Source organism: Humulus lupulus, chromosome 1 (assembly GCF_963169125.1).
Source record: "Humulus lupulus chromosome 1, drHumLupu1.1, whole genome shotgun sequence".
NCBI lineage: Eukaryota > Viridiplantae > Streptophyta > Magnoliopsida > Rosales > Cannabaceae > Humulus > Humulus lupulus.
In genome coordinates, this window is record NC_084793.1 from 199,556,060 (window position 1) to 199,571,648 (window position 15,589).

Here is a 15,589-nt window from a genome sequence, read left to right on the forward strand (position 1 = left end):
GACTCTAGAGTCGGGAGGAAGGTTATGTTGGTGACCATTCACCATACACCTATCCTGATCAAACTTATGAAAGGACAACTTATCAGTTAAGCCCTGGTGACCCTATCGTCACATGGCTAAAGGGAGCTGTACCCACTTTTGGTGACTTTTGCTACTATCACCTATCTGTTTTGGACTGTTAGTCCTGGATGATTATTATGATCATTGTTGATAACATATCCTGCTTTATTGTGTTTTCTTGCTGGGCCTTGGCTCATGGGTGCTATGTGGTGCAGGTAAAGGGAAAGAGAAGCTCACCCAACCTTGAGTGGAGAGCTTAGGCGGTGTTGTGTACATATTTGGCCGCTTGACCACCACAGTCAGGGAGTTCTCAGAGGGACTAGGGGTTTACACTATTTTTGCCGCTTAGGTCGGCGGGGATTGTAAATTTGAAACAATAGCAACCATTTTGTATTGTAAACAACTTGTAAACGTTTTGAAAGGCTCATGAGCAGTTTATTTATTTAATGAAATGTATCCTTTCCTTTTTACTGGTTTTTCCCCTTAACCTGATAATAACACTTAGATTACATTTTTAACCAAAGGACTCAGGTAGCGGGTCAAATTTCCGGTTCACTATTCACCGTAACTGTTCTGGGGTAACCAGGGCGTTACAGGTGGCATGTTACTTCAATTCAAAGGTCAGAGAATGAAGACTTGAACTGGGAGACTTAATGCTTCAAAGAGTATTCCTAGCCCAAAATACCCTAAGGATGGTGTACTTGGACCAAACTGGGAAGGACCCTATCAAATTGTGGAAATTTTACGAGAATGATCCTTCAAACTAGCTCGCCAAAATGGAGAGGTGGTTCCACGAACTTGGAATGCCTTGCATCTAAAAAAGTACTACCGGTAATAGGAAATTTTGTTAGGATCCATTTATATTATCTTTTGTAAGGCTTAATTATAAAATTCGTGTCTTTTATTTGAATTTTAATTAATAGAAAGTTGTTGTGTAGTGTAAACACGGTACCATAATTTTTTTTCTCATATAATCTTGTTGTTTAGCACGAGTTAATTGTGTAAAAAAGATCTAGAATATTTATAAATTCTAATCGCTTGGGGGCATATATAACCCTTGATAGTCTTTGAAATATTCTACATACTTAGGATAAATTTTTGCAACTTAGAATTTGGAAATTTTGCGGCTTTTTAAAGCTCGAATTTTCAAAATAATTTCAAATGCGAAATAAGTTGAGAAAATTCAAAGCAAAACAAAAATTCTAGAATTTAACAAGGTACAAAAAATCCTAGAACTAAACTAGATCAGAGGCTTGAATCCTAACAGGTATGCGCAAATAGGTGATCAAACTCCAGGACATAACCAGGTATACGACCCGAAGTTAACTGGTCAAGCCATTAGGCATACATTTAGATCTAAAAAGCACTCCTTAAAACTATGCAAGTGTATAAAGACTTTGAAAGTCTAATAAACACAATAATAAATAGTAAAAGGAGATAGGAGAAAGATGGAGCATAAAAATAAAAAACATATATAAAAGAAGTATATTTAAATTAAGGACGATGATCCCTAAGGCAATTGTCTCGATTTAAAAGGCCTCAATACAAGGGGATTGGAATACCCCCAATATATATATATATAACCATAAAAATATAGAAGAGCCTCTCATCCCTGAGTTCCGGCAGCATGCCCCTGGGATGAAACGTCTTCATCTCCTCCTACACCTCCAACCCTGGAGGCTGTCTCAATCGTCTCGGTTGGCTCCTTCGCTAATTGATCTTCCAACTTAGCAAGGTAATGCCCCTAAAGCTCAGCATCAAGGAATGAGAAGTCCCCGTCTTGGTTGAAAACCCAGACCTGATAGAACGTCTCTTCCAAGGAGCTCTCCAACTTGTTCATTTTCTCCTTCACCTTCAAATCGAGCTCCTCGATCCGAGCAGCGTTCTCCTTGGTCTTGGAATGGAACCTTTGAATCTTGGCCTCATACTCAGTGGCCTTCAACTTGAGCAGCCCGACCTCTTTTTAGAGTCAGTAGCAACTTTGGATCACCTCCAAAGCCTACGCCTTAGTTATTCTCTTGTTATTCTTTGAGGTCTCCAAGGCTGTTATAACTTCCTCCAATTCCCTCAGTTCTGAACGGACCCAAGCGATGGCCGGGATATGGGCAAAGCAGGACTGCGACAGAAAATTAAGGGGTCAATTCGCAAAACCAAGGAAGTTAAGAAAGGGAGAGTAAGGACAAAACTTATGGTCAGAGACATCCCCAACAGGGAGTCGAGAACACTTGTGGATGGGTTCCCCTCAATTTTATCCAGCTCCCTCGTGCTGACCTGGTTTACATGGGCAATCAAATGGCTCGTGATCCCCTGGAGCGAACCCCACAGGGTTTCTAGATGCTTCCCCACCTTGATGTGGGGAGCTGGCATTGTGACAGCCGAGACTATGGCCTGGATGCCTTGGGGGATGTACGGTGGATCAAAAGTAGCTAGATAAGGAGCCTTCGTGGTCATAACCGCTGAGGACCAAGGCTACTGTTGGGTGGAGACAATTATCTTAGTCTTAGTTGGAGCTCCAACTTCGAGAACAACTTTCTATAAAACTCTCTACCTCTTAACTTCAAGACCAAAGCAGAAGACATCCTGGAGGTTCATGTCTTCTTCTGCAAAAACGAATAGAAAAGTTAGAAAAAACAAAATTAACTCTAAAAATCATGAAGTAAAAAGTAAGAGAACCCAACCCTTCGAACTAGAGGAGGAAACTACTACAATCAGCTCCAGATTATGAACTAGGCTGGTTGCAACCTCTAACTCTAGTGTGGCTGGGGTTGGGGGAAATTCTAATATAAGTATTTTGCGAGGTTCACTAGTTTTGGGGTTCTTCATCCGAGCTGGGATCATACTCAGCCTGCCTAATGCCTGGGGTAAGGATTTGGCCTTCTAAGGTACACCAAGGTTGAATATTAGTATCGTATTGTTCAAAAATAGTGGACCTAAAACGAAAGGTATTGTCTACTACTACGGTATACTTGGTGTAACGTCCCAAAAACCCCTAGTAAGGTTAAGTACCTTGGTTAGTGTGCCAGGAGGGCATAATTGGAAATTATGTGATTTAACTAAACATGTGTGCGATTTTGTGTATTATATGAGTTATATTATGATATGACTGTTTATGCATGTTTGCATGTATTAAATGTGCTTAAAGATCCGCTTTTGTTACAAAATGACATTTTCGTAATTTTAACATGTTGATGGTATAATTGTAATTTTGTATGCTATGAGTTTGAGACCACATTATTATGTGGATATATTTGATATATTCGGCACAATTCGATCCTTTTGAGTAAATTAGCATGAAAGTCTCAACGAGGATAAATACTTGACTCGGGGTGAGCCTAAGGGTATTTTGGTAATTTAGCAAACTACCGGGAGTTTTTAGTAAATGGAATTGATTGGGAGAATAATTGGGATTGATGATTTAATTGGGAATTGGTGGTGAAATTTGAGGTTTAACGAGAATTTAGACAAAATGACCAAATTGCCCTTGTGCTTAGTTTTGAGGATAAGTATAGCTAGGGGCAAAATGGGCTTTTTGACCATTAAGCTGAGTAAGGTTGGGACTAAGTGCTGAGGCATATCACTCTTATACATTCTCTCTCTCTCTCTCTCTCTCTCTCTCTCTCTCTCTCTCTCTCTCTCTCTCTCTCTCTCTCTCTCTCTCTCTCTCTCTCTCTCTCTCTCTATCCCTCTTATGTTGCTCTTCAAGTGGTTGTGTAAGGAGAAGGTTTTGGCTAGTGATCATCATTTTTTCAGAGATTGAGAAGGGAATTCAAATTCTTGGAGGGGCATTAGTAGCTGTCCAAAGCAACAACCAACCTAGGGTTTCAAAATTCAGAGAAAGAGATAAGATTTCTCACTTTTTCTTCCTTGGTGTTTATGAATGGGAGCTTGAGGATTTAGTTGATTTTTGAATTTTTGGAGTTCTAAGTTATTTGACTATATCTATTGATGTTAGGAATATGTTTATAACTATTGCAAAGATTTATTTGTAGCTGGGAATGGTGATTTAATGTTGAATTTCGGATTTGAAAGTAAGAGCTTGAGTTCAAAGCTCAAAGATTGTGATTCTTGGTGTTTTTGAGTTTCTGAATGTTTTGATGTTGTTTATGGGTTCTTTAGCACTTGGGTAACCTATATTGGGGTCAAAATTACTTTGAAATCTAGTTAGAAAATTTAATTTGGTGTTTTTTGGAGGCTTGGGTCAGTTTTGGGTGAGTTTAGGTCGAAGAAAACGCAAAATGGGAACCTAGAATTCTAGGTTCGCGTTGTGGTGCCCCTGTGCTAAGCATGGGAATTTTTTTGGGTGTCTTTATGCTTTTTGGTGCCCTTGCACTAGCGAGTGGTGCCCCTGGGCTATCACCATTTCAGAATATGCTTTTTTTAGGTTTCAGGAAAAGCTTGGGGGCTCGGGGGACGGTTCCATCACCTAGATTGGTGGAATTGGAAGTTCCCAGTTCTAGGAAATAGTCCTGGAGTTTGTGTATGGGATTAGTTCTTAATGAGGGTACTGTTTATGTTGTGACTAGGTTTACTACAAGGCTCGGAAAAGGGGATTGTAATGCCCTACTACCCAGGGACTGTTACGTTGTGCATTTTAAACAGTGTTAAACTCGCTAAGCGAGTCATTTGGCCATATTCGTGTAACTAGGTATGACTAATGGTTTAGGCTTAAAAATTTTGGTCAAAGATACAATGTTTCACTAAAACGTTTACTGTATACATTGGGATCCCAAAATATATTTTAAAGGTTAATTATAATAAAATATTTACAACAGCTGACCTAAGCAGCAAAATAGGGTTTAACCCTAGTTCCTCTTTAAACCCTCAGCCGTGGTGGTCGAGCAACCGCATATGTACACATCGTCATCTAAGCTCTCCAACTCAAGGATGGTCCAGCTTTCTTTTGCCTTTACCTGCACACCACATAGCACCCGTGAGCCGAGGCTCAGGAAGAAAACTCAACATGCTCATAAACAGGTAATAACATGTCACTAAATCATAATAAGCATGCCTAACAGTAATAAACCTATTCATGCATGCAGGCAAATCCAAATAAATGATTATGGGATCCGTTCCCTGAATAGATGACTAATAATTCTATCTCTTGGGATACGCTCCCTGAATAAATGACTAATAAGTCTATCTCTGGGGATCCGCTCCCTGAACAGATGACTAATAAGTCTATCTCTGGAGCTCTACACCCTAAGCCATGTGACATTTTAGTCGCCTGAGCCTTTTGGCCCTGACTCTATGTAACTAGCCTTTAGACTAGACAAACGATTTTAGTTTTCTTCGACCTTAAGGTCAGTCAAGCATTTAATGCTCATGTTGATTAGATCTAATCATTTCAGCTCTGCGTTCAATACGCTTATGCCACTCTTGACTCATAGGTCAATTCCATACGACCAGTGCTCAGTACTATTGACGATTATGACTAATAAGTCAAGACTTCACGACCAGTAATAACACCAATGTCGTTTCTGACTAATAAGTCAGTGCCACTCACAAGTAAGCAATGCAGCCAGGCATATATCATATGTCAAATATCCAAAGATAGGGCATTCAGCATGCTTACTCAACAATCATCAGCATAATTATGATCATGCACATTTACAGAGACTCAAGCTCTGATCAATTCCATATTCAATATTCATTTCATGCCCTAATCACATGTATCGCATGCATCACATGCATCACATAATGGGTGCAGTTTTCTTACCTTTAGTCCAACAACAAGTTACCAATGAATGACCCTCAAGCACGATCCTAGTTTTGAATCCTTAGCGATAACCTAGTCACAACCATAATATAAAATCCCATCAAAACGAGTAAATAAATACTTTCGGACCAAGTCCTAGCCTCTGGGACGTCGAATCCTACCAAATCGGGTAGTAGGATAGATCCCGAGCCCTTAGAGTTAAGTTCACATGACTAAAAACCAAATCTGGCAAAACTGCCATTAAGCGTCGTGGCCCCCCAACACTGATCCGCGACCCGCCTCCGAACAGAGACACCAGCCTCAAGATGCATGCACCACGTGTCACGGGCCAGCCTCCCAGACGTCGTGGCCCCATCGCCCTACAGCCTCTTCTTTTATCTTCACTAAGCTCAGGTCGCGGCACCCAAGAACAGGGCCGCGACCCCACTTGGAACTCAGCCAAAAACCTTCGTTTTTCTCCTTTTAAATCATTCCAAAAACATACTCAAACATATTCAAATCCCAAAATTAAAGCTCCCAAACATCCTAAATATCCAAAACCATCAAAACCCGAGGCTTAAACAACTCAAAAACTCATCAACACATAAAATCCAATTCAAGCTTAAAATCTTGAACACTTAAAACTTATTACTTGGATTACCTCTGATTAAGTGGTTGGGGTTTTATGCCCTAATTAAAACCAAATTTCTTTGTAATCTCATTTTATTATCAATAAAAGGATAGAAATCATTTTCATGTTTTAATATAAACTTCTATTAAATCTCGAGCATATAGCTAATCTTATTTATAGTGATGTAATCACAGTGGAATATAAATATGATTATATGTTCAAAATAAGTTAGTCCTAAGATTAGTCAGTGCACATAATTTACATTGACTTGTCAATCTACGATATGATCTACTTACACATTACAGTGTTATGTTCTTTCCAGAATATTAGCAAAGTAGATAAGATCGGATGTATTTGTTACATCGGACTAGCCCATACTTACATCTTGGGAACTCGGTAGTATAATTGAGTGGGAGTGTTAATCATAGATATGAACATCTATAGCTTCTGATAAAGAAGTGAAACGATGGTTTCCTTTTAGTTTGGTTCAAGGTGTTAAATGATAGAGATCTCATTTCAGTAATTAAATTAGTTTACTGAAATATCATTTACAAGGAACTAAGTGTTTTAAGGATAAAATACAATGAGGGGTAAAACGGTATTTTAGTCCCATCTCATTGTAGACCGTCTATAGAGAATTGAGTAACAATTATGGTTGTAACAATGGATAATTAATAGTGTATCTATATTTTTTATAGAGCGTTCTATGAATTCAAGAGTGCAATTTCGAGTCTATAGTGGAGTCACAATGAATTAATAAGTTAGTAAATTTATTTGTTAGATTTATGAAACTTATTGGAGCTTGATTTCATAGGCTCATGGTCCCCATTGTACCTTGGATAAAATCATCTAGATAGTCTCAATTAATTGATTTAATTATCAATTAGAATTATCAAAGTTGACCAGGTCAATTTTGGATAGTTTCACAGAGTTGTGTAATTTTGAGAAGAAAAGAGAAATTATAGTAGATTTATTAATTAAGATAAATTGGTATCTAAATTAATAAATAAGTTTAAATCAAGGTTCAAATTATAAATAATTAATTTTATAAATGATTTAATTAATTAAATCAATAGATAATAATACACGCCTTGATTTTAAGTCCAGTAGGCTTATAATCAAATGGGAAATTTCACGGGCATAAAGCCCATGATAATTTCGACCTAGGGCTTCAAATTGTCTATTATTTTATTGATTTTTTAATTAAATTAAATGTCCTAATTGAGTCTATAAAGGTAGTGCTTAGAGAGAAGTCGAAATACAAGTTTGACAAGTCACAAGTCAGATTTTTTAATAGGTTTTAGATTCTCTCTAAACACAAGTCCTTTTTCTAAGCCTCTTTGTTATTTTCTCTTCTTCTCTCTATTTCTATATCATGTGTTGAGAATTTCCCACTCTAGTCTAGGTGATTGTAAGGATACATTGGAAGATTGTGAAGAAATTAGAAGAACGGTTTAGTTTCTTGATAATACTCTGCGACAAATGACTCTTTCATTCCGCTGCGTATACTGTAAGTATTTTTATCATTGTTTCTCTTTGAATTCAATTTTAGAAACATGTTCTAGGTTATCTCATATTAATTTGTTTAATATTAGATCTACATGAAAATAAATAATGATCATGTATAAGTTTTCCCAACATAAGTTGTTTCCCAACTAAATCATTCAGCTAATAAGCTTTTAATCTTCCCTAGAATCGCTATGCCTCAATCCTTGCTTGAATCCGAGTCCTAAAACTCAAGTTTCCTTCGAAAATGTGAACAATTGTCGAAAGGGGAACAAGAGGGAGAGAGAACGTTCGGAACATTCTTTTATAATTCTGACAGGTCACTTCAAGCTTAAGTAACCTCAAGCAAATCCTAATGCTCGGGGTCCCAAAAACGCCCCTGGGGTAAAATAGTCAAAATTCCCAGAATTCCCTCATGGTCTCACTAACTCCTAATTTATCATTAAATATTTATTCCCATTACCCAATATCCCAGTAATGTGCTAAATACCCAATACACCTTTTGACTCCCTCCGAGTCAAGTATAGATCCCGTTGTGACTTTCCCACTAGCTTGATCCCTAGGATAGTCTCGTGCCGAGTAACCCAAACATAACCATATAATAATGCAATACCACACCCATACTACATATATGCCAAATATACCCAAAACTGGCAAAATTATGAAAATTTCCCAATTAAACAGAAATAGGCCCACATGCATATTTAATATACCTAAACATGCATATCAAGTCATATTATAATATAGCTCACATAATCACATAATAATACACATAAATATCATATAATCACATAATTCTATAATTTTCCATCCTGGCCCCCTAATCAAGTCTCTAAGACTTATTAGCAAATTTTGGACATTACAACTATCCCCTCCTTACAGAAATTTCGTCCTCAAAATTTTAACTGAGTAGCCCGAAATATCAATCCCGCATATTTGATTCTAGTTTCCCAAGTCGTTCCCTTGACCTTACTGTTTTTGTATAATACCTTAAACCAAGGTATAGCTTTGTTTTTCAGAACCTTGTTCTTTCTGTCTCATATCTGGACTGGCTATTCCTCACAGGATGACTTAGTCTCCAGTTCCAGATCCTCATAACTCAACACATGAGTCTCATCAAACACATGTTTTCCTCAAAATGGAAATATGAAATACACTGTATAGTGCTGACAGTGCCAAAGGTAAGGCCAATCCATAGGTAACCTGACCGATCCTATCCAGGATTCAAACGGTCCCACAAATCTAGGGCTCAACTTTCTCTTATTTCCTCACCCCTTTCCATGGTCATATTCTAAGGAAGATACAGTCTTCCACTTGGAATTCCATGTTCCTGCACTTCAAATCAACATAACTTTCCCATTTACTCTGGGAAGCAAGCATCCAAGCTCTAATCTTTTCAATAGCCTCAATGATCTCCTGAACTACCTCAGGATCCAGATATAACATCCCATCCCAATAAATGGGCGATAAACATTTCCTACCATACAACATTTGATAATGTGTCTTTCCAATATCTGGATAACTCCCTCTGATTTACGATCAGTCTGAGGATAATAATCCGTACTAAACTTCAACTGTATACCCATCGCCTTCTACAACCTTTCCAAAAACTTGGAAGTAATAACAGAGTCCTCATCTAATAAGACAGACCTCAAATTCCATGAAGGCATACTACCTCTCTCACATAGAGGTCTGTATACTGATCAATTGTATTACTCGTCTTTACTGATAGAAGTGAGATGACTTTGTATATCGGTCCATAATGACTTGAACCAAATCATGCTGACCCACTATCCTGGGCAACCCCACTGCGAAATCTATCGCGATGTTCTCTTATTTCCACTATGGAATGCACAAAGGATGCAATGGCCTTACTGGTTTCTATTACTCTGTCTTGACCTGCTAACAGGTTAAGAACCTTGCCACGTATTCAATTGCGTCCCTCTCCATCCTAGACCACCAATATAAAGCTTTCAGATCTTGGTACATCTTCCATGAGGCCTGGATGAAGAGAATAAGAGGATAGTATGAGATCCGTCCAAAATCTCCCGTTTAATCCCAATTCGATCCCTATACCTCAATAAACTTATACCTGACACTACATAGTCCTTAACTAATCCAGCTAAGACATTCCCTTCAACTATCTCCATCTGTGGTTCACTTAACTATTTTTCCTTTGATCCTCTATGAAATAGTAAACTTAAGTGCAATATTGGCCAACTAGCCCACCAGTAACTCTACTCAAGTTCTGGTCATATCCTTCAACTAACATGTTGCTTAGACACTCACCTTTTCTGTCACTGAGATATCATCACAATCTATAAACCAGTTCTGATCTGTAAAAAGACTAAGAACTCTTCCACAAAGCACATGTAATATGTTGCCCATCCAAGGAAACTCCTGACCTCTGAGGGATTCCCTGGTTTTGGTCAATCTCTGACTAAAATTATATCATAATACCGTCGATCAAGACGATCACAAATCCAATTCAGATAATCTTGAATACTATGTTCATTTAATCCATCAAAACAACTCGACATTGATCAATCCACAAAACATAACTCAGCAGTCCTAGTGCCCTTAACTGATATAAAAATAAATCTTTAGCATATTCTTCTCCCTGATATTCAGATGATAATAACCAGATCAAAGATCCACCTTGGAGAATACCATCTTACTCAATAACTGAGCCTTTAGTTCTTCCAGCTCTGCTGAAGCCATTCAATACAATGCCCTAGACCTGATTCCGTCCCCGACACCAACCTAATCACCATTTTATCTCTTTGTGTAAATGTAATCCTAGCAAATCCCCTGGAAATACATCCAGAAACTCACAGACTAGTCCACTCTGTCCCGGTCCCATTGGCGTGACCTAAGTGGTATCCACCACACTAGCTAAGGGTCCCATGCATCCTCCTGCAATAGGTCTCTAGCTCTAGGTACAAATGTCATAAACATCCAAGGTCCATGTACAATGCCAACAAATACAAGGGTTTCTCACCCTCAAACCCAAGAGGTACCATCATTTTCTTGCAATCTAACATTGCTCCATACTTGGTTAACCAATCTATATTCAGGATTATATCGAAGTCAATCGTAACCAACCCCATCAAATCAACTGATGAGTCCCTTTTCACCATGACCTAATCCATCTCTTAAAAACACCAATAGAATATCACATTCTCATCACAACATAACCATGTAACCTGCATACCAAGTCTATGCCTCTTTCTAAATGCAACAAGCAAAGAACTGTTGGGGTTTTATGCCTTAATTAAAATCCAATTTCTTTGCAATCTCATTTATTATCAATAAAAGAATAGAAATCATTTTTTGACTTGGTCAATCACTTTGCTCACATGTTTTTTTTTCATGATTATTTTTTTAATATAAACTTCTATTAAATCCCAAGCATATAGCTAATCCGTATTTATAGTGACGTAATCACAGTGGAATATAAATATGATTATATGATCAAATATAAGTTAGTCCTAAGATTAGTCAGTACACAGGATTTACACTGACTTGCCAATCTACGATATGATCTACTTACACATTGTAGTGTTATGTTCTTTCTAGAACATTAGCAAAGTAGATAATATCATATGTATTTGTTACAACGGACAGGACCAATATTGACAGTTGATAGGATAAGTAAACATACAGTTATTATCTATTCTAGTCATATCATATCATATAGTTGACCATAGGTCAATTCAATCTCAATTCTGAGTGGTTAGTATTCTAACTGATTGCATTATTTGAGTTCTTTGACTTGTTCGTTACTAGCTTACCCTATGGACTAGCCCATGCTTACATCTTTGGAACTCGGTAGTATAATTGAGTGGGAGTGTTAATCATAGATATTAACATCTATAGTTTCTGATGAAGAAGTGAAACGATAGTTTCCTTTTAGTTTGGTTCAAGGTGTTAAATGATAGAGATCTCATTTCATTAATTAATATTAGTTTACTGAAATATCATTTACAAGGAACTAAGTGTTTTAAGGATAAAATACAATGAGGGGTAAAACGGTATTTTAGTCCCATCTCATTGTAGACTGTCTATAGAGGATTGAGTGACAATTATGGTTGTAACAATGGATAATTAATAACGTATCTATATTTGTTATAGAGTGTTTTATGAATTCAAGAGTGCAATTCCGAGTCGTTAGTGGAGTCACGAGGAATTAATAAGTTAGTAAATTTATTTGTTAGATTTATGATAAATTATTGGAGCTTGATTTCATAAGCCCATGGTCCCCACTGTACCTTGGATAAAATCATCTAGATAGTCTCAATTAATTGATTTAATTATCAATTAGAATTATCAAAGTTGACCAGGTCAATTTTGGATAGTTTCACAGAGTTACGTAATTTAGAGAATAAAAGAGAAATTAGGACAGATTTATTAATTAAGATAAATTGGTATCTAAATTAATAAATAAGTTTAATTCAAGGTTCAAATTATAAATAATTAATTTGATAAAGGATTTAAATAATTATTTAATTAATTAAATCAATAGAAAAATAATACATGCCTTGATTTTAAGTCCAACGGGCTTATAATCAAACGGGAAATTTCACGGGCCTAAAGCCTATGATAATTTTGACCTAGGGCTGATTGTTGGCTATTATTTTATTGATTTTTTAATTAAATAAATGACATAAATAAGTCTATAAAATGAATGATAAGAGAGAGTTGAAAACACAAGTCAGATTTCAGATGACAGACACTGGTTTTCTGATAGGTTTTAGATTCTCTCTAAACATAAGTCATTTTCTAAGTCTTATTGTTCTTCTCTCTGTATCTATCCCATGTGTTGAGAATTTCCCACTCTAGTATAGGTGATTCCAAGGATACTTTGGAAGGTTGTGAAGAAAATTGAAGATCGGTTTAGTTTCTCGGTAATACTCTGCGACATAAATGGTATAAGAGTTAGAGAAACTGAAGGAATGACTCTACTATTCCGATACGTATAATGTAAGTATTCTTATCATTATTTCTCTTTGAATTCAATTTTAGAAACATGTTCTATGTTATCTCATATTAATTTGTTTAATATTAGATCTACATGAAAATAAATAAAGATCATGTATAAGTTTTCCCAACAACTGGCTTCAGAGCCTTTGGTAATCTTTATTTTCATGCATGAACATGTTAAAAATTGAATTATTTCATGTGTTTGAATAATTGGATGAATTTTCATGTTTTTATGAAGCATATTGATTTTATGTGATTATTAACAATTTTAGGTTTTTTTGTTGTGTTTTCTATGTCATTAATTTTTATATATGCTTTATTTTGTGTAAAACATGTTAAAAATTAATTAGAAAACGTTTTTAGTTTGAAAAATTGCACAAACAATTTTTGGCCTTGCTGCCAGCACCCACGCACGCACCCGCACGCTGCCCCACCTTCCTACGCGCGTCCCTCGGCGTCGCCCCTCCTACGCACGTGCGCGTCACTAGCCAGCAGCCACGGTGAACAGTACCCAAAACAAGTACTATTCATCCAATTTTTTTTAATTTTTTTAAATTAAAATGTGAACATTTATTATAGCCAAAATATCATATTTGTTTTTGTATTTAAAAATATTTTTTAAAATAAGATATTTTTGTTGGTTGAGATTTAAATAATTAGATATTTTCTACAAAGAATCAAATTCAAATTTAAAAATAGACTAACAACTTAATTTTAAATATTTTTATATATTAAAATATTAGAATTAAGATATCAAATATTTAAGATATATTCTTTTAAATACTTGATATTTTTATTAAATATTTATTTGAAAATATAAATATTTGTTTATTCTATAGTTTTTAATATTTAAATTATTTTAAATTTAAAAATTGTTAGCTAGATATATTCATAGATATTTGAATTTGTTTAACTATTTTAAGATATTTTAGGGTTGTTATAACTATTAATATTTTATTTTTTTTAAATGGTTAGAATATTAGCTTATTGTTGTAACAACACAAGATATTTTTGAAAAATAGTTAAGATATTGATTTTCAAATTTAAAATTGGTTAAATTTTTAAAAATATCATTGTTTTTTCAACCAATTAATAAAATATTTTTTAAATAAATGGGATTTAAATTAACTTTGGTTAATTGTTGATAAATCCTATTTAAATTAAATTGATTTTTTTATTAACCTAAACCAAGTTTATTGTTGATAAATGAAATTTAAATCAACTATTGTTAATTGTTGATAAATTTTATTTAAATTGACTTATTTTTTGTAAAAATTTAATTAATTCAAATTTTTTATAAATTCTAGAAAATTAATTCTGGTATTTTTGTAAATGAAATAAATTGTGGTATTTTTGCATAAATTCATAGACTTGCTCATATGGTAACATGATTAGGTTCATCTAATTATAACATGTTTGTTTGCACTATGTGGTATTTTTGCAATTGGACTTAGATGCATATAGTGGCTCATATGTTTGCTAGATATATGGATTTTTTGCCAAATAAAATATTCATAAAATGATAGGTTTTATTTGGGCCCATTAGAAAATGTAAAGTTTAAATTCATCTCTTGTGTGTGATTCCACTTGTGAATGCTCATTTGCTTTGCATGACTATAGTGGGCCTAATCAATTAATAACAATTAATAAAACGAAGGTTTAAATTTCTGTCTTTTGGACCTTGTATAGAAGTTTGAGGACCTTAGTAGTGGGAACGACATACTGAACTCAGCCCTCCTCCATACAAGCCCAATTGCTAAGGCCCATTTACCTGAGTTGGACTTAATTTTATAAGTTCATTATATTAGTTAAACCTAAATATTAATTAACAACAAATTAATTCTAAATTAATTGAATTTGTTTCAATGTGACACTTTAGAATTAATAGGAAATTATAGGACTTTGGTTTTAAAAATTCTAATCTTACATTTTTTTGGAGAACCAGTCATTAATTTTCGAAAAATAATAAAAATACTATTTTTTTTAATTTTATAATGAGCTTATTTTAGGAATTATATTCGATCTCCACCGTTGGTTTAACAAAGTCAATAGCTTAATGGGGCCTCGAGACGCTTTGATTCGTCCTCCTACGAAAGGTGTTTATTAGTTATTTTGACAAGGTTAGATTTCGAAAGATAGATAATTATAGGTCAAATTCCACTAGACTCACCCCTACGGTGACTACTAGGACTAAATCCAATTTTTTATATGGAGACCAAGGATGGGGATAGGGGCAGGGACAATGGAGGCATTCCCTCCCCATTTCCATATGTAGTTATGTGTTGAAAAAAAATTATATGTTTTATAAACTATATAATCAAAGTATTATGTAAATATACATTACTAAAATAATATTTTAAAGTATTTGTAGAAGTAATTTTTTCTCAACAATAATTTAGAGCATAACTTGTTGTGTAAAATCGATACGCAAGTACACGTAATTGTAACACGTAATAAAGAGTAAGTGAGATCGTTCCCACGATGACTATATATTAAGTGTCAAGAATTAACTCCTATTTCTATTTGGCTAACGATAATCGAGTCACAATAATTAACTAAAAAATCTAAAACAAAAACTGAAATTAACATCAAGAAATGAAAATAAACAACATTAAGAAAATTCAATGGATTAAGAACTAGCGCAATCAATTTCATCAACCATCCCTTATAATTCTCATTAACGAAAATCTTACTATTCAATTTTCTCTTGTGAT